Raw genomic sequence first — 12712 nt, 5'->3', positions numbered from 1 at the left:
TTTTAACTACAGTTATCATACTGTACTTATTCCTCCTGTCTGACTGACATTTCATATCCTTTGATCAATTACCAAAAACCTTCTTCTCTACCCCTGGCAACCACCATTCTACTCTCTACTTCTATGATTTCTACTTCTTTAGATTCTCGTATGAGTGAGATCATGCTGTATTTGTCTTTCCATCCTGGCTTACTTCACTTAAACATAATGTCCTCTAGGTTCAATCACAATGTCACAAGTGACAGAATTCCCTTATTTTTTAAGGCTAAGTAGTATTCCATTATGCATATGCATCATGCTTTCTCAATGCATTCCTAACAGGCATCAGCTCTTAAGCTCCATATTTGGTATTTTCAAATGGGAGACACGATTCCACCCAAGAAATTAAAATCTAGTTGGAGAAACTGGACACCACAAGACAAACATTACTATACTTTGGATTAAGTGCTAAATGATACTTACAGGCTATTTATGCTTTGGAAATTCAGAAGAGAGCTGATTTAGTTAGTAAAGAATTCAAGAAAAGGTACTAGCTGTGCCTTGAAGCAGTGAGTCTAGGATAGCAGACATTTGGTCATGGTTAAGCCACAACACCTTCCCAGCCCATAGTAGATGTAGTAAGCACAGCAGTCCCTTTCCTACTGAACCCAGAGTGAACCTCTCAAAGCCCTTCTCACACCAGTAACCCATTCCAATTGGTAGCAGTCGGCTAGTACTACAAAATTCTTTGTCATTCCTGATACAAATATGCAGAAAAGAAATTTTAAAGCATTTTGGTCAGGAGCAAGAAATGTAAGCCAGAATGGAGATAATTGAGTTCATAGCATATTTTCAGATTGGAAAGTAGAAAATACAGTGGAGAGCAATAGGACAAAAATTTTAAAAAGTGAGTCTGGTGCTGCAGTGCAGCAGGTTAAGCTGCCGTCTGCAGTGCCAGCATCCCACATGGGTGCTGCTCCACATCCAATCCAACTCTCTTCTATGGCCTGGGGAAGCAGTGGAAGATGATGGCTCAATTCGCTGGACCCCTGCACCAGAGTGGGAGACCTGGAAGAAGCTCTTGGTTACTGGTTTTGGTTCTGCTGATATAGCTAGTACTGAAACAGTATTTTTACACTTTGTGTTTACGTGTGGGTGCAAACTGATGAAATCTTTACTTAGTATATACTGAATCGATCTTCTATATATAAAGATAATTGAAAATGAAAAAAAAAACTTGGTGTTAAATTGGAAATTACATAGAAAACTAATCAATTTTTTAAAAAATATCATGCAGGATCTCTGTCATTAATGTGTTGTACACTGTTTGTTATTCAATGCTATAACTAGCACTCCAACAGTATTTTTTCACTTTGTGTTGCTATGTGAGGGCAAACTGTTGAAATCTTTATATATACTAAACTGATTTTCTGTATATAAAGAGAATTGAAAATTAATCTTGATGTGAATAGAAGGGGAGAGCGAGCGGGAAAGGGGAGGGTTGTGGGTGGGAGAGAAGTTATGGGGGGGAAGCCATTGTAATCCATAAGTTGTACTTTGGAAATTTATATTCATTAAATAAAAGATAAAAAAAAATTACTTAAGGAGCACTGAGAGATTTTTCCTTGGACACCCACCCAGACAAGGCTGCCTCCTCTCATAACATTGTACTGGACCTATAGTCAGGGAAACAAAGACATGTAAGATAAAAGAATCACATTTTTTGCAATACAATATGTAGATGACATTACACACAAAGATAAGTCAATCTAATCCCCGAACAAATGCAACTGATAATTAGCTATAGCAACACTTCTGGGCAGTAGATCCACATATAAAGCCAATTGGATTACTAAGTACCAGCAAGAAACGAAGTGGACAAAAGACAGACTGGGAAACACATATTTACAAGAGAAATGAATCAAAAAAGGATTCAATTATCTAATACCTTTACACACTCTTCAAATCAATTTATAAAACGTAAATGACCCTACAGAAAAATGACCCAGGAATGTGAAGAAAGACAAGAGCCCAGGAGTCAACAGTCGGCAAACGGTGACTCACCTGCAGCAGGTCATTGCAGGCTCCAGCTCACGGATCCCCGTGGGAACAGGGGTGCAGCGGCCTTGGCTGCAGCGGAAGACAGAAAGGTGGAGGAGGCAGCTTCAGACCAGAGCCCAGGCTTCTGCCCTCACAACCCCCACACTGCCACCCCAAGTCACCGCTCTCCTCTGATTGGCTACACCTTTGTGACGTGGAATGCTCCCTCCAGCTTTGCAAACAATCCAATCAGGTGCGCCCGCGGAGTATTACGTAAACACGCGGGCTCTTGGCGTCACAGTGGTAGTCAGGCTCTGCCGCCCAGAGGCCCAGGGTGGTTCAGCCTCTGCCCGTCTGTGAAAAGGAAGGCGGACGGCTCAGAAGCTTGGTGTCCCGAGAAGGGGAGGTGGAGTTGGTAGACCTGCTGGAACTGGCTGCAGGGGGCCTGCCCTTCCCCGCGGTCAGATCTGGAATCTGTGGCCATGGCTTTGGGCAAAGCACAGTGAGTGGCAAGCTTGATCATCTTCCCCTTTACCTCCAGGCCAGGGAGGCCAGCAGCACAGCCTGCAGGCTGATAATGCTGAGGTGATGTTTCCATGTCTCTTGCTGACGTTCTCTATGCTAAGAATGCAATTTTTCTTCTCAATCAGCATGGTGTGTTAAAGTGAATCTGTTGGGGCCAGTGTTGTGGTGCAGCAGGGTAAGCCACAGCTAGGGAGTCTGCATCCCGTATTGGATGGCCAGTTTGAGGCCAGCTCCTCTGCTTGTGACCCAGTTACCTGCTATTGTTGACTTTTAAGATATCAATACAATTCATTTGAACTCATTGTTTTTTAAGTATTAAGACAATGAGTTGGCCGATGCCGTGGCTCACTAGGCTAATCCTCCACCTGTGGCGCTGGCTCCCCAGGTTCAGGAGTTCAAGGTGGTGCTGAACTTGGGCACTCCAGTATGGGATGTGGGCATCTTAACCACTAGGCTAATGCCAGACCCTAAAATAGTCTCAACCTCCAAACTGTACTTAACAATAGCTTATGTCCTTGTTTTCCCTGGGTATAAAAATAGAAATATTCAATTGCCCTAAATGAACACATGTAAGTCATTCTTAAGTTAGTTTGTGTTAGGAGTATACCATAATGTCTATGGGTCATTGGTTCAACCCTTTTTTTTTTAAACTGAGAATTTGGGGTTTAAAATTGGCAGCCATGTTTCCTCTATAAGATTAAAATCTAAGTACAGAGACTGTGCACTACAAAAAAATTACCACACATAGAAGTAAGTACAAATGAAAGATACAAGTATAGATTACATATGTTAACCAAATTCTAAACATTATTGACTAAATATTATGGATTACAGAAAAACTTAACTGCTAATCAAATTTGATCAACAGACATATTGGTATTCCAGAGAGGTTTTAAGTGTTGAGTCTGGGTTCAAAGAGCCTGGATTCACACTGTAGTTTCACCCTTCCTGGTTGTGTGGTTTGAAACCTATTGCTTAGACTCTCTGAGCCTCCATTATCTTGTCAGCACAATGAGTATAATAGAGTCCCCATCAGTAGGCTGACATGAGAAGATAGGAGGATTAAATGGATTCATCTGTGCAATGTGCTTAGACCATTAGCTGGCGCACAGTAACTACCACAGAAGTGATTCCTACTATTACCCACTATAAAGAAAAGAGTTCAATGTGTCTGAGGTAGACTAATAGAAATGTTGGGAATGCTCACCCTGGAATCTGACCTGGGATCTGGTTGGTTGCATGACAGACCAAAATTGGGTGAGTCCTGTGACCTTTTCTGAGTTTCAGTCTCCTCATCTGTACAACGTAATAATAATAACTGCCTACTTCTGAGGGTTGTTTGAAAAATAAAACTAATGATACATGTTAAGTGCCTGGTGACATGTCTACTGCAGTACTTAATAAATATTATTTTCTAATATTTAAACATAGATTAGAACCAGAGGGACAAAAGCAGAAAGAATTTATCTTCTACAGCCATTTTAACAAGCACTTACTTAGAGCTTCCTTCGTACCAGGCAGTCAGGGATACAAAGGTGAACAAGAAGGCATGATTTCTGCCACAGAGAAGCCTAGGTTCTAAAAAGAATTTCCAAATTTCTAATAAATTTCCTAAATTTTGACAATAGTTGTCATAAAATGCATTATGTTAATTTATAGAGAACCTTACCAATAGCATATAATCTATTCGTGGTTCTCCTGACTTCAAGTGCTTCCTTCCACTTACCAGTTTATTCCCATGACAGGTATTACTAATATGTGTTATTAAAGTATGGCAATTCTTGGGGTCCACATTATGGTACAGTTGGTTAAGTTGCCACTTACAATGCCTGCATCCCTTATTGGAATGCTGGTTTGAGTACTGGCTCCTCTGCTTCTGATCCAACATCCAACTTAATGTGTCTGGAAAGGCAGTAGATGATGGCCCACCACCACCCATGTGGGAAACTCTGATTGTGTTCCTGGTTCCTAACTCCAGCCTGACCCAGCCCTGGCGGTTTCAGGCATTTGGGAAGTGAACAAGATGATGGAAGCTATCTCTCTGTTGCTGTCGCTCTCATTCTGCCTTTCAAATAAAATAAATCATTTTTTAAAAGTACAGCAGTTCTTGAAGGAGGTGCCAGACATTGTTCAGTTGTGACACTATAAATGTATCATTTAGGAGTCAGAATGGATAAATTCTGTTTCTGTGACAAGAAAAACAGATTAAGAGGCAGGATGCTTGAATTCTAATGCTAACTCTATCTTTATGGCTTGGACAAACTCTTCATCTCTGAGTGTCTCTTTGTTTCCACATAATTCATATGGGAATAATGACTTTTGGATATTCTATTTGCTGCTGTTCTACTTCAAAACTTGACCATTGTAAAGTCTTAGGGGGAGAGGATGCATAGAGCTATTTCAAAACAGCAGAGATAAAAGGCACTATGACAATCGAAGCTAAAAGTTCTTAACAGGAGACCCATGAAGAGAATGCAAAGATATTTCTTGAAAGAGAGATAATTTTTAAAAATTCAATTATAAGTCATGTGTGGAAATTCATGACGTAAATGATACTTTAATTAGTGAGTGCTCTCTGGGCTGAAGTGTGACAAGACCAGCTTTGCAGAAAGGAACACCTACAACTGAAAGGGCATGTGATTTTTACTATAGAGGAAGGCAGCAGTAGCTTCCTACTGCAAGAGCAAGGTTGACGTCCGTTGTGCCGGGAAATATTAGCAACCTTCTTTTCTTCTCTTCTCTGGATGTTGAGTGATCTGGGATGAAAAACTAACAAGCCTGTCAAATTTGAAGGCTCGGCTTTTCTGACAGAAGGTCTGCTGGACTTTCTTATCAAGAGAGCCTTTATGCAGTAACTGGAACTCTCTCCCTCAGAAAGGAAACGGAGCTCATCAGAATCCCTGGACCCTTGACTTAGGGGGCATGCTGTCTCCGATGAAGTTCTTTTGATCAGGGAGCTTTTTTATTCAGATTTGACTGCACATTATGGCTAATCAATACCTCGCAACTGTCCAAGCCCCCAGTCAGACACACTTCTCTCCGTCAGGCAGGGAGGCCTCCTAATTGAGGAAAAGTCAGAGACCTAGGCACCAAGCCCTCGGGCCATAGTCCAGCGCCCACTCTCTTTTCATAGCATTCTAGAGATGGTGGAAATAAAATTTAGAGACATGACAGGCACAGCCAAAGAGGATCAATTCCTGTCACTTGCCACCAGTGTTTACTGCTTTCCTAGGTCTTCAGAGGGTGTTTTTCCTTCATAGCTTAGGGGAACTTAACCTTTTAAAAATGGGAAGATGGTTTCTTCATGAATTTTAAATTATTTTTATCTCTAATGTCTAGTATTGTTGATTAGATTAAAATGATTATTTGCTTTCTTCCCCTAGACACCAATTTTTTTTCAGTCACTGGTGAGGAAAAATGTAAATTGTGGTACTGGTATGAGTGGCTCCTGACTGAAGGAAACCTATATTAGTAACAATGCATCTAAAGAAAAGAGCATGTTCTCATGAACCCAGTGTTGAACAGGAAATTGAGGCAAAATTCTGTTCTCAAATTTGTCACTGATATCCACCAAGCTCTTGACTTATCCAGAGGGGATTACAGAAGTTCAAATATCTGAGTGAAAATTTAAAATATCTGATCATTATTTATAGTTATTTCTTAGTATCCAAATTGTATTTTCATAAAATATCTGCAAAGGAAATTTTTTTTCAGTTTTCATCTGCTTGCTTGAATATCTTTCAAAAACAACTTAATTTCTCTGTAACTATCAGATAAGAAAACACTGTAAGATATTTACATAAGAATTCTTGGTTCACCAATAAGTTTATAATTTTATTGCATTTTTGTGATCAATAAACAAAAATGTTTCAAAATCCTAATATTTGTCTAGGTTTATGACAGCTTAATGAATACATAAAGACCTTGTCTCTTCACCCTCAAAATTACTATCACTTGAGTGAAAAATTAGTGAATTCAACAATCTACATGTGGTTTCATTTCATTAAACTGATTTAGCTGTTTCCTGTTCTCTCTGCCATATATTTATATACAAATGAAACTGACTGGGTGTTGAATAAACACAGGTAGGACTTAATGAAATTTTACAGAATATTTAAGGAATTAAATAACTAGTATTTTGGGTTAGGTGATTAAGAAGTTATTCTTCCTCCACGAAGTTTTTTAGCTATGAAATTTTTCTAAAACACATTACACAATTCTGCTTTAGTTAGAATAGCATGCTGAATGGAATATACTTTTCTTTGATGAATCATGAAAGACTTCAAAGTCCTTTGGGCCTGGGATCATTATTTTTAACACCGTCTCTCCCCAAACAGAAATGTGAGCATAAAGTTCTGGAAAATTTAGTAGCATGAATATCAATTCTCTGGACATATCCCATAAGCTCTATTAAACTCCTGTGTTGTCCACTTAATTTCTTTCCATGCACTTTTTTCCCCCGGGTTGAATGCAAAAAAAGAAATAAATGAGGGAAATTTCTAGTTAATAATGTCATCATCATTAATCTAGACTTCTATGTTGTATGTCTACATTTTAACCAAGATTTGTATAATATGAGCAATTTTTATCAGTTGAAAAAATATGTAAAACCAAACCCGCTTCAAAGAAAACTGACTCTAAGTTGAACAAAACACCTTCTGAGGGATAGAGTGCTCACCAGTATAAGATAGCTGACCTTGGGTGTGCTATTCCAATGATTCATAGAAGATATTCATACTTAATAACAGCTCTTCTTCTTGAATTCCTGGAATACGTCATCTATCTCCTCTGGGTTTAGAAAAGATCTCTATGTTCTAACTCAAGCAGCTATCATTACACTTTTATAAAAACTCCTGTATATGATTTAATTTTTGGAATTGTTGCATTGCTGAAAATAACAATACAAAAGGGTCTTCAGTGGTGAAGTGTTATCTCAGTGTAGTAGCCCTCTCTCCTCTAGTCTCAGTTTGATACTTGATCTCCTACTTAGCTCTAGAATTTGGAAGATGGCATTGTAGTTTGAGGCTCCTATTATACCTGTCTACTTTTTCTATAAGATTCCATTAATTACATTCCATTCTTTCCCCTTTGATATCTCATTAAAATCTTATAAATGATCATGCAGTGACCTTGAAAGCTATGCATAATACATGAAAGTAAACCTGCAGTAAAATGTATTCTTTCACTCCTGACTGGCTACATCCCACACTTCTTTTCCACTCCCAAGTGAATCCAATTGGGAAAGCTTTGCTAACTGAGCCAAGGTATGTGAGGATGTGCACATCTCTCAGCTCCAGTATCTTTCTTAGTCATGACAGCTGCAATATGTTAATGGCTTCTGTTTGAATGTGATGGCCTGGTTACTACTTAGGGTACTATGCTAATTAACATTGGATGGCAACAACAGGTGCAAATGTCATTTTACATTAGCATCATGCACATGCAAAAATAACTAGCAGCCCAGAAGCAAGCCAAGAAAATGTTAACTTGAGTCAGCAGCCTTGCAATCTCTGAGTATGGTCTTTAATACCCATGATTAAAGGATTCACAAACTGCTATTGCTTTTTTTTTATTATTCCTGCAAGGATGGTATTTCTGAATATATGGCAATGTCTTCATAAACTTTTTAAAGATACGTTTCAAGAAAATGCACTTCTATAGCAGATCAAGTAAAATACACAAGGTCTCTATTTATGAAGTTTTCCTTATTGAATAAAAGTTCTGCTGAGCTACATTTATTGCACCGTGCACCTTCTGAAATGGACATGGTTTTGTACAGAGTAAAATCATATTAGTTTGCATGGGAGATTTTCCCAGGAGATTTATTATATTTTATTTATTTATTTGTGTATTTATTTAGAGGTTGGTCCTTCTTGAATCACATATTCCTTATATTCTCATGAAATTGAACAAAAGGGGAAACAGATTCCTCCTACTTAAGGCATTACTGTATTAAATTTAATGCTGAAATAGGATCTTTCTTCACACTAGTAAATGGAAAATTCTCATACTAACATTTTAAATAACATTCATTCTGTAAAACAATTTGTCATAATTAATATCAAATTATTTTGCACATGTTTAATAATGATCTAATGATCACTAATTTATCATGCAAAATAATTACCAAAAGGAAGTTTGCTTATTTAATATTTTTTCAAAAAATTCTAGTTTGAGATTTGCATCATACAGTCCAAGAACACTGGAGATTTAAAAAGAAAAGTGAGATAATCCTGATGACAACACAAACCCTGTGGACTGAATTGGCCTCCCCGATCTGCTACTAACTAGCAGGGAAACATTGGCCATGCCACTTTCTCTCTGACCCTCAGCTTCCTTATCTGTAGAAAAGGGATATTGGAAACATTTCAGGTGATAAGGAATTGCAATAGGGGTTCTGAATTAAATTCAAATCAGAAGGACTTGCACTTTGTTTGCAACTCTGACATGGCAGCACTAAGCATCCCATAATTATGTTTACATGTCAATGGCATGCGAACTTTGTAGCTAGTCTAAAGCTGGGTCAGTGTCAGGTCTACCTTTTAATTTAAACAGCAATGATTGAGCATATTATGTGTTTACCATGTGAGGCAAGTGTTATAGTACAGCAATTAAGCCGCATCTTAGGATGCCATGGTTTAGCCCCACCTCTGTCCACTATCCAACTTCCTGCTAATGCACACCCTGGGAGGCAACAGGTGATGGCACCAAGTGCTTGGGTCCTGGTTTCACCCTGGCCCAGCCCAGACTGATGAAGGTATTTGGGGAGTGAAAGATCTCTCTCTCTCTCTTTCTCCCTGTCTCTTTCTCTTGCTTCCCCTTCCTTTCAAATAAATGAAAAAATACACTGGATATGTGAATAAATTTGTCAGTAGTTCTAAAACCATTTTGTTCCAGAACCCAACAGACTATTGTTTATATTATTTACAGTATTAGAAATTAAAATTGAGGGGCTGGCGCTGTGGTGTAGTGGGAAAAGCCGCCACCTCCAGTGCCAGCATTCCATATGGGCGCCGGTTCATTTCCTAGCTGCTCCACTTCTGAGTCAGCTCTCTGCTATGGCCTGGGAAAGCAGCAGAAGATGGCCCAAGCCCTTGGGCCCCTGTACCCACGTAGGAATACCCGGAGGAAGCTCCTGGCTTCTGGCTTCAGATTGGCACAGCTTCAGGCCATTGTGGCCAACTGTGTAACTCTGATTTTCAAATAAATAAATAAATCTTTTTTAAAAAAGAAATTAAAATTAAGAAATATTTAAAATATTAACATATTATCATTTTAAACAATAAGAAACTCACTATGTGATGCAATAGGTAGCATGTTTTTACAAAAACCTATATTTTCCAAACAAAATTTTTGTAAAAAAGAGCAATTTTTACACTGTTTTAATCTCTTCAAGTTCTATCTTAATAGAAGGCAGAAAGATGTTCATGTCTGCCTCTGCAAGCACATTGTTTTGGGACTTCACAGATCTCCTAAAATAGTCAAAAGGACTTCCAAAAGTCCCCAGACCATACTTAGAGAACCACTGAACTATGAATCTCTAATAAAGCAGAATGAAAACACTTGGCAGTTTGTTGGAAACATGAATAAATGCATATCATATGCATTGTGAAGAGCCAAAAAAGACAAAAGCACGTGATATAAATTATTAGCCAGCTCATAAAGAATCAAATTCCAGCACCTTCAAGAGTCCAGTGCTATGTTATTAAAAGTCATCAATTAATATCTTTAGAAAGGATTTACAGAGAACTTAAGAATATAGATTTTAGCATTAGATACAACTGGGTTCAAATCCTATGTCTTACTTGTATAAGCAAATTAACCTCTCCACTTTATTTTTCTTTTTGGAACCATGGAAATAATCACTTCTGCCTCAAAGTACTGCCATAAAAATTAAATAGGATAGTGCAAGTGATGTATTTAGCAGTGTCTCACATAGAGTAAACCTCAATGAATCCCAATGATTAACAGAAGACGACAGAGAGGTAGGACCTTCCTATTTTTTTTTTTTTTTGAATATGATATTTTTTTTTAACTTTTATTTAATGAATATAAATTTCCAGTATACAGCTTATGGATTACAATGGCTTCCCCTTCCCATAATTTCCCTCCCACCCGCAACCCTCCCCTCTCCCGCCCCCTCTCCCCTTCCATTCACATCAAGATTCATTTTCAATTCTATTTATATACAGAAGATCAATTTAGTATAAAGATTTCAGTAGTTTGCACCCACATAGAAACACAAAGTGAAACATACTGTTTGAGTACTAGTTATAGCATTAAATCAAAATGTACAGTACATTAAGGACAGAGATCCCACATCAGGAGCAAGCACACAGTGGCTCCTGTTGTTGACCCAACAAATTGACACTCTAGTTTATGGCGCCAGTAACCACCCTAGGCTGTCGTCATGAGTTGCCAAGGCTATGGAAGCCTTCCAAGTTCCCCGATTCTGATCATATTTAGACAAGGTCATAAAAGACAGGTTGAGGATAGTAACCAATGATCCTAAGAGTGGCCTTAACCAGGTCTGAACAATTATACAGCATTAAGTGGGGAAGAGGACCATCAGTACACACAGGTTGGGAGTAGAGCCATTGGTGGTAGAGTAGAGGTTATGATTACAAAGGAATGAGGCCCAAGTGCACTAGACAGGGTCTAGAACAAAGGACAGAGTCATTATTAGAGGAGCTAAGAAAGGTGCTGTTTAAGCTACAAGTAATTTTTCTGGTTGAGAGGCAAATAGAACTGATAGAAGGGGCTTGATAATAATCTGGTGGGCTTTAGGCCTTGTAAGTTAAGAGGCCCAGACCTATCTATCTCTTCACATGGGGTATATCCTAAGGGAGGTGTGAACCTCCTAGGGGAAGGCACTCTGTTGACTTTCATTACTTGGCTGGCCTGGGAGGAGAGCTGGCCAGGTAAAGGCAGGGGGCATCTCTAACAAGAAATTTACAGTTCTGCCTGCAATGTTGCTGACCCTACTTGGCTGTCCCCTCAACTGCAGTGGTCACTTTGGAAGTTGGGCTGAGTGAAGGGCTTTTCAGCTTAGAGCCAATAAGATCTGTGGCTCTGACCTGGGCATCCTTCGACTCCAGGGCAGGTCCATTTCCAGTGATCCAACTCTTGGCAGAGCTGCCAGGGCTCTTCACAAGCTGACTTCTGCTGAAGCCCAGGCTTACCACATTGAAAGCCACTGCAGTGGACTGGCCTGTTGGGTCTCCTTGAGGGCAGATCACTGTACAGATCAGCCATGAATAGGCCTGCCACCCATTGCTTCTGATGCCTAGCTTTCTTTTCCTCCTGGTTTGTGTTAAAGCAGACCAGACGATGCAAGTCAAGGGAGTGCCCGTGTCCCATCTCTAATCTTCGGTGGCCTGAACTACAAGTCTATAGTCACAGGCATGTTCTGTAGTAGTTTTTCTAAGGTAGACAATGCCCATGAGGAAAATTATATTCTCACTTTAAAACTTTCTTTCCCTTTGGTCTGAAAGGGAGGTTTTTTTTTTCCTACTTACTGTATACTTCGCTGATGGCAATGTGAATCTAGCTATGAGATTATTAGTTAAGTTCATATATGGGTTATTTAACTATGTGCTTATTTTCAAAGACTTGAATGATCACCTTGTAACAATGATCAGATTTGGTCTATGTTATGTCATGATTTTAAGGAATCTTATTTCAACCAGATATTTTGGATTTTGATATTGGTCTATTATGCTATGTTATATGTGCGTACATATTGTATTTCCACATGGGGAAATTTTATTAAGAGTTTTATTTTAAATGGCTTTTAGATAAGATTGTCCATAAATTTAAGCTGCTAAAATCAATCAAAGATACATTTTAATTTGTATGACCTGAATCTGTGTATCATATGTTTTAAACTTGTTGGTAGAAAGAAACTAAAAACATTTTATATGGTTGTGCTTAAGTTTACTGGTTAAACAAACTACACCATGTTAGATATTTAAGACGTGTTTTCAAATACATGATTCTTAAAATTTATAGAAGGCATTGGACCTTCCGGTAAATGTTTTATTAAGTTCTTATCTAAAGGTTGAAACGGTTTGCTAAGTATTCATGTAATATTGCTATTGTCAGCAAGTGATCTAGGACTTGCTCCCTCATCTCTCTATTATAAGCCCAACTTGTTCTTTCACTTCTC

This window comes from Lepus europaeus, chromosome 6 (assembly GCF_033115175.1).
Source record: "Lepus europaeus isolate LE1 chromosome 6, mLepTim1.pri, whole genome shotgun sequence".
Lineage (NCBI taxonomy): Eukaryota > Metazoa > Chordata > Mammalia > Lagomorpha > Leporidae > Lepus > Lepus europaeus.
This window is presented reverse-complemented; position numbering follows the sequence as displayed.